The sequence below is a fragment of the Thamnophis elegans genome, chromosome 5 (assembly GCF_009769535.1).
Source record: "Thamnophis elegans isolate rThaEle1 chromosome 5, rThaEle1.pri, whole genome shotgun sequence".
In the NCBI taxonomy this organism is placed as follows: Eukaryota; Metazoa; Chordata; class Lepidosauria; order Squamata; family Colubridae; genus Thamnophis; species Thamnophis elegans.
In genome coordinates this window covers 43108255-43116986 of record NC_045545.1, presented here as the reverse complement: position 1 = coordinate 43116986, position 8732 = coordinate 43108255, and positions in this window count along the sequence as shown.

The window sequence follows — 8732 nt, the reverse complement described above, 5'->3', positions numbered from 1 at the left end:
CTTGTGGCTTAAGATATTTATAAATAACAAACTAAAACTAAAATAAAGTTTTATTTTGGATCCTGAAAGTAGAGTGTTTTCTGTGTCTAATATGCAACTCCAACAATTTCTTCTTTTTAAAGTTGAGTAAATTGTATGATTGCATTTCTTTCAGTGGTTTCTTGATTGATCTAGCCCAGTAGTCTACCTCTTTCTGAAGTACAGTTAATCAACTTGTGGTTTTCCAGATGCCACTTCTAGCTTTCAGCTGCTATATGCTGCAATTCAGCAAAATTCAGAGTCTACATACTTCTCATCCCTGTTCAGGCAGATCAAAAAACTACTTGTGGCCAAAGAAAAACCATTACAACATCACAAAACTACAATCCAAGCTATTCCATTTGGGCTATCCTTATATATGAATAGGAAGAATTGTTTTTTAGTCAGACAGTAATTTTGCTCCAAAACATAAAGCTATTTGGTAGAAGAAAATAACAGGATGCTGAAGAAACTAGCTGGAAGTGGAGTTTCAGTATTATTAAACACAATTCATTAAGGAAGAAGCTTGCTTGAGAAGCATGTTTCATATCATTTTTTCTTCTTATCATTACACAGCTCATAACTATGCTCATAGCTCAGTCTAAAGGGAGAAAATGTGGGGTATATATATTGCTTTCACATTGGTAGCATGAACTATAAACACATATAATGATGTTAATTTTCAAGCTCATTACTGTCATTTAAAATCAAGAAAAATCTAACAGAATTAGGAGGACCATATTCAGAATTCATCTTAGAGTTTTACTTAGAGCAACCACCATCAATAAAAAAAGATTATCCACTTGCAGTCCTTTTCTAACACTAAATATATATTCCTCTACATTCTCTTCATCTACACTGGACAAGACCAAAGCAAAGCCTTTGTGAATTTGTTCTTTGGTAAAGAAATGAGAGAGAAAATGTGATTTTTAAGGAGAGAGGTCAAGAGGGAGAGAAACACTTCCTGAGGCACCAAAAGAGGAGAGGCTGCTAATCTATCCCAAGTACATCTCCAACTCCTATGGTGGCACCATTCAAGTTCTGTTTCGGCCCAAAGGAAGACAGATAAAGGGACTTGGGGAAGAGTAACTGTAGGGAAAGGAAGATTGGGTTGTGGCTCTTAATTGTGGATCATTATGTGGCCAGACAGTGACAAACCAAACAATGAAAATCTGTCATGTAGCATAGAGACTTCATTGCACGAGCTATAGGGGATAAGAGGGGGAAATATCAAACCTGGACATGCCCAAGTCTCAGACATTCTTTTTGTACTGAATAGTTTTTAACATTTCATTCTTATTTAAGCAAGAAAAAATGCCATTACAAAGTTAATCCTATTAATTTAACATTATTGCATATTTATTAAGCTGCACATTCCTCATTATTCACCTTCCACTAAAATATCACCTTCTCTTCTTTTGTAGGGTGTCACCTCTTCCAACAAGTTTTAATGAAACCTTTTCGCAAGTCCATTTAATTTTTGTTTCCCCCAGACAATCGTTAGCGCTAATGTATGTAGGCTTTATTCCTTCTTGTATGAGTTTTATCTCACTTCTTGATTCTCTTAATGTATTTTGTATTTGTCTGTAATTTTTCTTCTGCATTCCCATCTAATGTAATTGCACTTTCAGAATTTCCTGCAACAGGCATCTGTAAAACACAACGAAGGTAAATTACAGATATAAAGCAAGGACCCCAGGGACTTTAAAAGCCTTTGCTATTATACTGAATAGAAATACTCATGAACAAGTAAAATCAGTCCTTTCCTTTCCAAACTAATTTAGCATTCTACTTTGTGGAAAGGGAAGAGCAAAAGTAACTCTGAAATAGATGTTTCTAGAAATTTGAATTTTTCATGGTAATGTAAGAAAACAAAATAATAACTACAGCAATAATAATGTGAACAAAGCACAAAAAATGCTGCAGGCTGTGAAATGGAGAACAGCATAAAAACAACAGAAACAAAGGAAAAATATAAGGAAAAATAGCTGGATGACAGATGGAAAACCAAAATTTTGCATGGACAACACTTGAAAAACATTGAAAGAAAATGTGAGGACAACTTGACATGGAAAGTTTAATACTGACTGCGGTATACTGGCTGTGTGAAATAGTTTATTGGAATAGAAAAAATGTAAATTCAAAGGAGTGCAATTTATTTCCTGAAATCACTTTGAATGTTGAAATCACTTTGAATGTTGTGGCTCCTGGGTCTGTCTTTCAATGGTAGTAGATGGAAGTGCTTCTGTCTGAATCTCAATATTTTGGAGTCTATCAAAGTGAAGATGTTAGTGGGGTCATTTTAAAATGGTTTTTGAAATCTGGAAGTTAAAATGATGGTACTATGAAAAGCTCCCTGAGAGGCTGGGAAAAAATAATACTACAGATTTTGCTTCATTCTAAGGAGAAGTACCACACCCTAGATTAGCACTGTTGGCTAAGCTTCACAGAATTTCAAATAAAACTCATCAGGAGGTGTCTGACTGGAGAAGTCTATTGTATGTTCTATCCTGGAAGTGTCCCAACCTTTTGGGTGCAACTTATATGAATTATGCAAAAAGATCAATACATTTGGTCCTAGTTTTGGAAAGGCTACTCTCATGTTGGATCACTTCTTTCAGACCATATAATACCATATCAAGTTCTTGTTTTTAATATTTCTTCTGATTTTTTATTGCAAAGTAACTAATATCTTTGTAGTATTGCATTACTTTGCAGCGATTCTAAGGAGTGGAATGGACAGAAATAGATGGATACACATCCTCCCCAACCCTTTAAGAGTAAAGATGAATCCTACTTTATAGCTAAATCAGAAAACATGTTTGGCTGTTACCTTTCTCAAGCCTTCTTTCTCATGCATTTTCTGACGGCCCCACTCACCACTTGGAGCCGTTGACTCTTTTCTCATGTAAAACACTTGCATGATTATTATCTTTTTGTAATGCCATTCCTTTCCTTAATCTTGCCTCCCCTCCCTTCTTGAAAGAGAGGCAAGGAACTGATAATAAATGTTCTCATTTGTCACTATCTCCTCTTTCATCAGCTTCTATATCACTTTTCTTCAGCTTCCCTGTATTTCAGAATTTGCCTTTCAGCTTTTCTACCTCCTGGGTCCTCTTTCCATCAAGCTTTTCACTCATCATTTTTTTCTTGTGAAAAACATTTACCTCATCTGGTGAAACCAAAGGCATGGCTGATCATTTCCTTCAGCAGATGGCATATTCACAGCCATGATAAGGCCTATCAGCACAACCAATAGGAACCAAAGATGTTCCTCTAACTATCAAAATTAACACTGAACCTCCCAGCAATTACAAACTAGTTTGTTCAGAGTTAAAATTCAAATGAGGCAAAACTGACATAAAGAGAGAAATAAGAGAGCTACGGCCCATATAATATTGCCTTAAGAAAAAAAAATACTCCAAATATAAACATTTTAAATTTATTTGGTATTGCTGAAGTGTGTGATTATTTCAATCAAGAAAGCATTATTATAAATTTAAACTGCAATCTATTAAGTCTGATCCACATGGGAAGGTTTATAGAGGAAACCAAATCAAAGGAGGGGTGTGTCATATTTTTTTCTTTCACTTATTTTCATTTATGAGTTCCCTAAAGGCAGAGTTTATTTTACTCAGCCCAGTTGTAATACGTTTTGAGTACAGGAATGATTCTGATTCCTTCCAACAACTGTCTACTGCTGTTCTCTCACTGTTTTTTTTTTAATAAGCAGACTCTATATAGCCATGGTAACAATATAAGTGTCACCAACATCACATACTTCCTTTGCGGATTCTAGACTATTTATCACGCTAAAAAATGGTTCATGTCATCTTGCACAATATTAAAATTTGCTCCAGGACTTTGGAAATGAAACAATATGCCTGGTAACCTATGAAGATGGAAACAGCATTTCTCTCCCAGTTAATCCTCAGTCATCAGCTTGCTTTCAATATCACAAAGCGTTTTAGACCATATCTCTAGAAATCCTTGGAGACCAACTCATAATTCTGAGCATGTGCAGAAGTGTTGCGTGCACAAGCAAGCACACCCAAACCAGTAGTAAAAAAATCGGCAACCCACCACTGGTACCACTTTCCTGAGCATTAGGGAATCTTGAAAATAACTTACATTTCTCATCAGTTGCTGAAGAAAAAAAATGAATTTTCTTCTAGATTTGTTCTTTTGCATATGACTGGAAAAAGGAATTTTGCTCAGAATATCCTGCACCTTTGGCCTGGGATACTAGGTATATATCTGCTTATTGGAATATATAGTTACAAACATGCATTTGATTTCTGTACGAAATGACACCAGTAGCTCAGGATAAAAATATTTATGTGTGTACATGAATCCCCATTTTAAAGAGCTTGAAACATACAAGTAGTCTCTATTTAGTAAATTACTTGTTTAGCAACTGTTTGCAGTCAGAATGGTGATAAAAAAATAAATTTGTGATCAGTCCTTATATTTATGAACTTTACAGGTCTGTTAAGCTCTGAAGATCATAAGAACAATGAGTTTTGTTTAGCAATTGTTTTGCTTAATGATCAAGTTGCTGGTCTCAACTGTGGTTGCTAAATAAGGACTACCTATATGTGAATATTCCTGCTGGCAGCCTCTTCAGGATAGTTTAATTTCAGCAATTCACATATTGGGGTAATGAACTATGAACTAACACCTTCTGTAAATAAATACGAATCAATAGATGGCAGCACTTAATTTTCACATCTGAGCTTAGACACTAAGTAGATTTGGGATTAATCGTTGGATGGGAAACCTCTGGGGAATGCCAAGTTTGTATGCTGTAAACCAGGGGTATGACGCTCACAGCCCACGAGCCAGATGCTTCCTGCACTGGCCACACTCACACCAATTTAGTGAAAGGGGGAAAGTCGTGATATGTCATGTGACAACATGCTGCCACGATTTTGACACCACTGCTGTAAACCATTTTCATATTATTGGAATGAAAACATGGTTGGCTCCATGATTTTACAAGGAATGGAACTCAATTAAAGAAAGACACAGCTACTGTTATTACTGTTGTAAATACTGCTTCAAGTCCTTTCTTGATTTGATGACCTACAAATACAATAAATAAATGTGACAATGTAGGAAGCATTGCTTGGTTTTTTTCTTACAACTGGAGGAGCTCAAGTTCAGTGTGAGCCACGTGCTCATCTCCTTCCAAGCATCATTCTAATGTCAAATTATTGTAGGAGTTGAAATACATCTACCCTTATTGAACCAAATATCCAGTTATTTGGAGTACCATGAGAATGTAAGACTTCCACCAGAAAAAAAAATTAATTACATGAATCGGTTTTACAATTATCACAGTTGAAGTGTCTGATAATGGTTACTTGGATACTGCCTTGTTGTTGTTAGTTGTGAAGTCGTGTCTGACCCATCACAACCCCATGGACAACATTCCTCCAGGCCTTCCTGTCCTCTACCATCCTCCAGAGTCCATTTAAGCTCATGCCTACTGCTTCGGTAACTCCATCCAGCTACCTCATTCTCTGCCATTCTCTTCTTCTTTTGCCCTCAATCTTTCTCAGCCTTAGGCTCTTCTCCAGTGAGTCCTTCCTTCTCAGTGGATGGCCAAATTATTTAAGTTTCATCTTTGGGATCTGGCCTTCTAAAGAGCAATCAGGGTCAATGTTCCCTCTAAGCTGTGCACCTGCGCGGCCGTGCACATAACAACAAAACACCATGCAGCAGTTTCCAACTGCCCCGCAGTGGTTTTTGTGAGACGCCTTCCATAATAGGAGAGGAGAGCCAGCCTGGAGACAGCAATCACAAGGCACAAAGTAGCTGAGAGAAGGGATGGGGAGGTTGGGAGAAGGCATGGAACCGAGAACCGAGGGGTGGGTAGATTTCCTTGAAACCAGGGAAGGGATGGAGATGGAGATGGAGGGAGAGTGAGTTAGTTAGTTAGTTGGTGGGCAGACTTAGCACTTTGTTAAGTTTGTTTCTCTGTGTGTTGTGTATATACACATGTCTCCATGGGTGCAATTGTGCAAGCATTTTTTTTCCTCCTTAAAAGGATTTTTGGATTTCTCCTCACCAAACCTTTAAGACTGAAAGAGTTAGAGTTGAAATATAAACAGATTGTCAATCGCCATACTGTTAGATTGATAGGCAATTATGGACTATCTTGATTATATCCTCCTTAGAAAGAATATTCTACTGTATGGTTGAGAAAAAGATCAAACTTCATTCCATGGAAACCTAACAAAGTTCATAGGGAGGGGTTTTTTTCTATGATGGGCTTCTTGGGTCAACAGTGAATATCAGTTATCAAAAATGTAGGTAGAAAATTAAGCAGGCAATAGGCAATTACAAAAAGGGAAGCCAACTTTCTGAATTCTGTTTCTTTGCACTAATGTTCTGAAAACCTGACCTAAATTACTATATATTTTAAATAGCTGTAAAGCTATGCTGAAAAAGTTGCTCTCAAGGTATTGTGATAAATTCAATAAAAAGAAGGGAATTCTTGATGAATTTAAGGAGAAATGAGAGCATTGGATAGTAAATGGACAAATAAAATTACCAATCAAAGAGAATATTTGTACCTCAGGGTTGAAATGAGATGTTCTCTTACTCTTTCCTCTTCTTCTCTTCTCTCTCTGTCTCTCTCATCCTTCCTCTTTGTCTCTCTTCTTTCTCTCTCCTTCTTTTCCATTCTTCCATCACTTTCTCTCCTTCTCCCTTCTCTCTCCTGTCTCTTTCTGTCTCTCTCATCCTCTTTCTCTTTGTCTCTCTTCTTTCTCCTTCTTTTCCATTCTTCTGTCATTTTCTCTCTCCTTTTCCCTTCTCTCTCTTTTGTCTTTCTGTTTCTCTCACCTTCTCTTTGTCTCTCTTTGTCTCTTTCTCTCTCCTTCTTTCCCACTCTTCTGTCACTTTCTCTCTCCTTCTCTGTCTCATTCTGTCTCTCTTCCCTCTTTTTTCTTCCTCTATTCCTCTCTCCCACTCTTTTATCACTTTCTCTCTACCGCCCAACCTGTCCCCATACTTATCTTCAACTGATCATGTTTGCAATAATTTACCTTCTTTTCTAAATAGGCGCAGTTCCCTTACCGGATCCCTCACTCACTCAAACACACACACACACACACACACACACACACACTCATGCATGCATGCACAAAACCATTTTTCTCCATTCCAATTCAGATCCTATAAATCAATTGCTCTGGGAAACATCTGTGAAAAAAATTCAGGTGCTCAGGCATGAAAATGTGCCGCTCAAACACTTTTCCGCACACGCTGAAAAAAAACCTAGAGGGAACATTGATTAGGGTTGATCAGGACTGACCCGTTTGATCGCCTTGCAGTCTAAGTAACTCACGGGAGTCTTCTCAGCAGCCTTTCTTATGGTCCAACTTTCACAGCTATACATTGCAACTGGGAAAACCATAGCCTTGACTATACGCACTTACCATCTACCAGCTTCTAAATTATAAACTTAAATATTGAAGTAATTAAATATAACAATTGAAAACTATCAATTTTGGATTTTTTTCCATATCACATACTAAGACACAGGCAAAAAGCATATTAGTCTTTTGTAGTAATAAATGTAGTGTCCTAGTCAGATTCACAACTGGCATTCAGTTGTTTCTAGTTCTACACCAAACTGTATTTTCCAGGCTGACCAAACTGAACACTACAATCAGGTCAGAAATCCAGAACAAATTTGTGCTGCCAAAGTTATCAGATGCCATGTTAATTTATGATTGAGAATATATATTTGAGACTTCCTTCTAAGTCAACATATACTAAATGTTGCCATGACTGAATCATAAGCACTCTCAAGAGTAGGAGAAATATACAGTATCTGACAAATCCTGTCTCATTACTTGTAAACCAGGATTTATACTGCAGTGTGCTATATTTCAAAGCAATATCTTACATCATATCCCACAGAGGCAGCTGCTTATAGATAAGGCAAAAATAATCTATGAAAAAGTTTGGAGGTATGAGCAATTATGGTATATTATTTTAGGACTGCTAGATGCACCCTTGTTGAGTTTACAGAAGCATGTTGTTTCAACAACTTAATGCCATTCAAATTTTAAAAGTACAGAGGGTCCTCTCAGGATTTCCTATTAATCAGTTTTATGATTTAGTTTATTTTTCAGATGTATATGATCCATATTTTCAACATACTCCATAATAAATTTATCAGAATGGCAATAAAAAATTTAAAAGACAGGGGGGAAGCTTGTAAAAGAATGACAAGGCCAATAAAAGTTATTCTGCACTTTAGAGAATGGCAAAAAAACGCACTGGGTATTTTGCCTCAAGGACCATATATCCAGAGTTGGCGAACCTCGGACAAACCTCCTCTTGATTCAGCTCAGCGTTACTAATCTCAATCTTCTTCTTTGATCGAAGATTTCCAACCATCTTATTTTCACCTGTATGTGATCCGACTTGAGCTTCAAGCTTAGTCCTGAAAAATTAGAAAGTGCTTCAACTGAATATTTATAGGGGGCTTAGTTATCAGCCATTTTCCTCTGCAGGAGAGAGGGAATCTAGTGTCACATTTGTTTAGCATTCAAAATAAAAGCTGGGGTGGGGGGACAACAAGAACAAATGTAACCGTTCTCCTCCCATCCTACGTGAATACTGGCAATGCATTCACAATGGTTAGATAACAGCCTCAACAGCATCAGCAGCTTCTCCTCTCTCGCTTTTTCTAC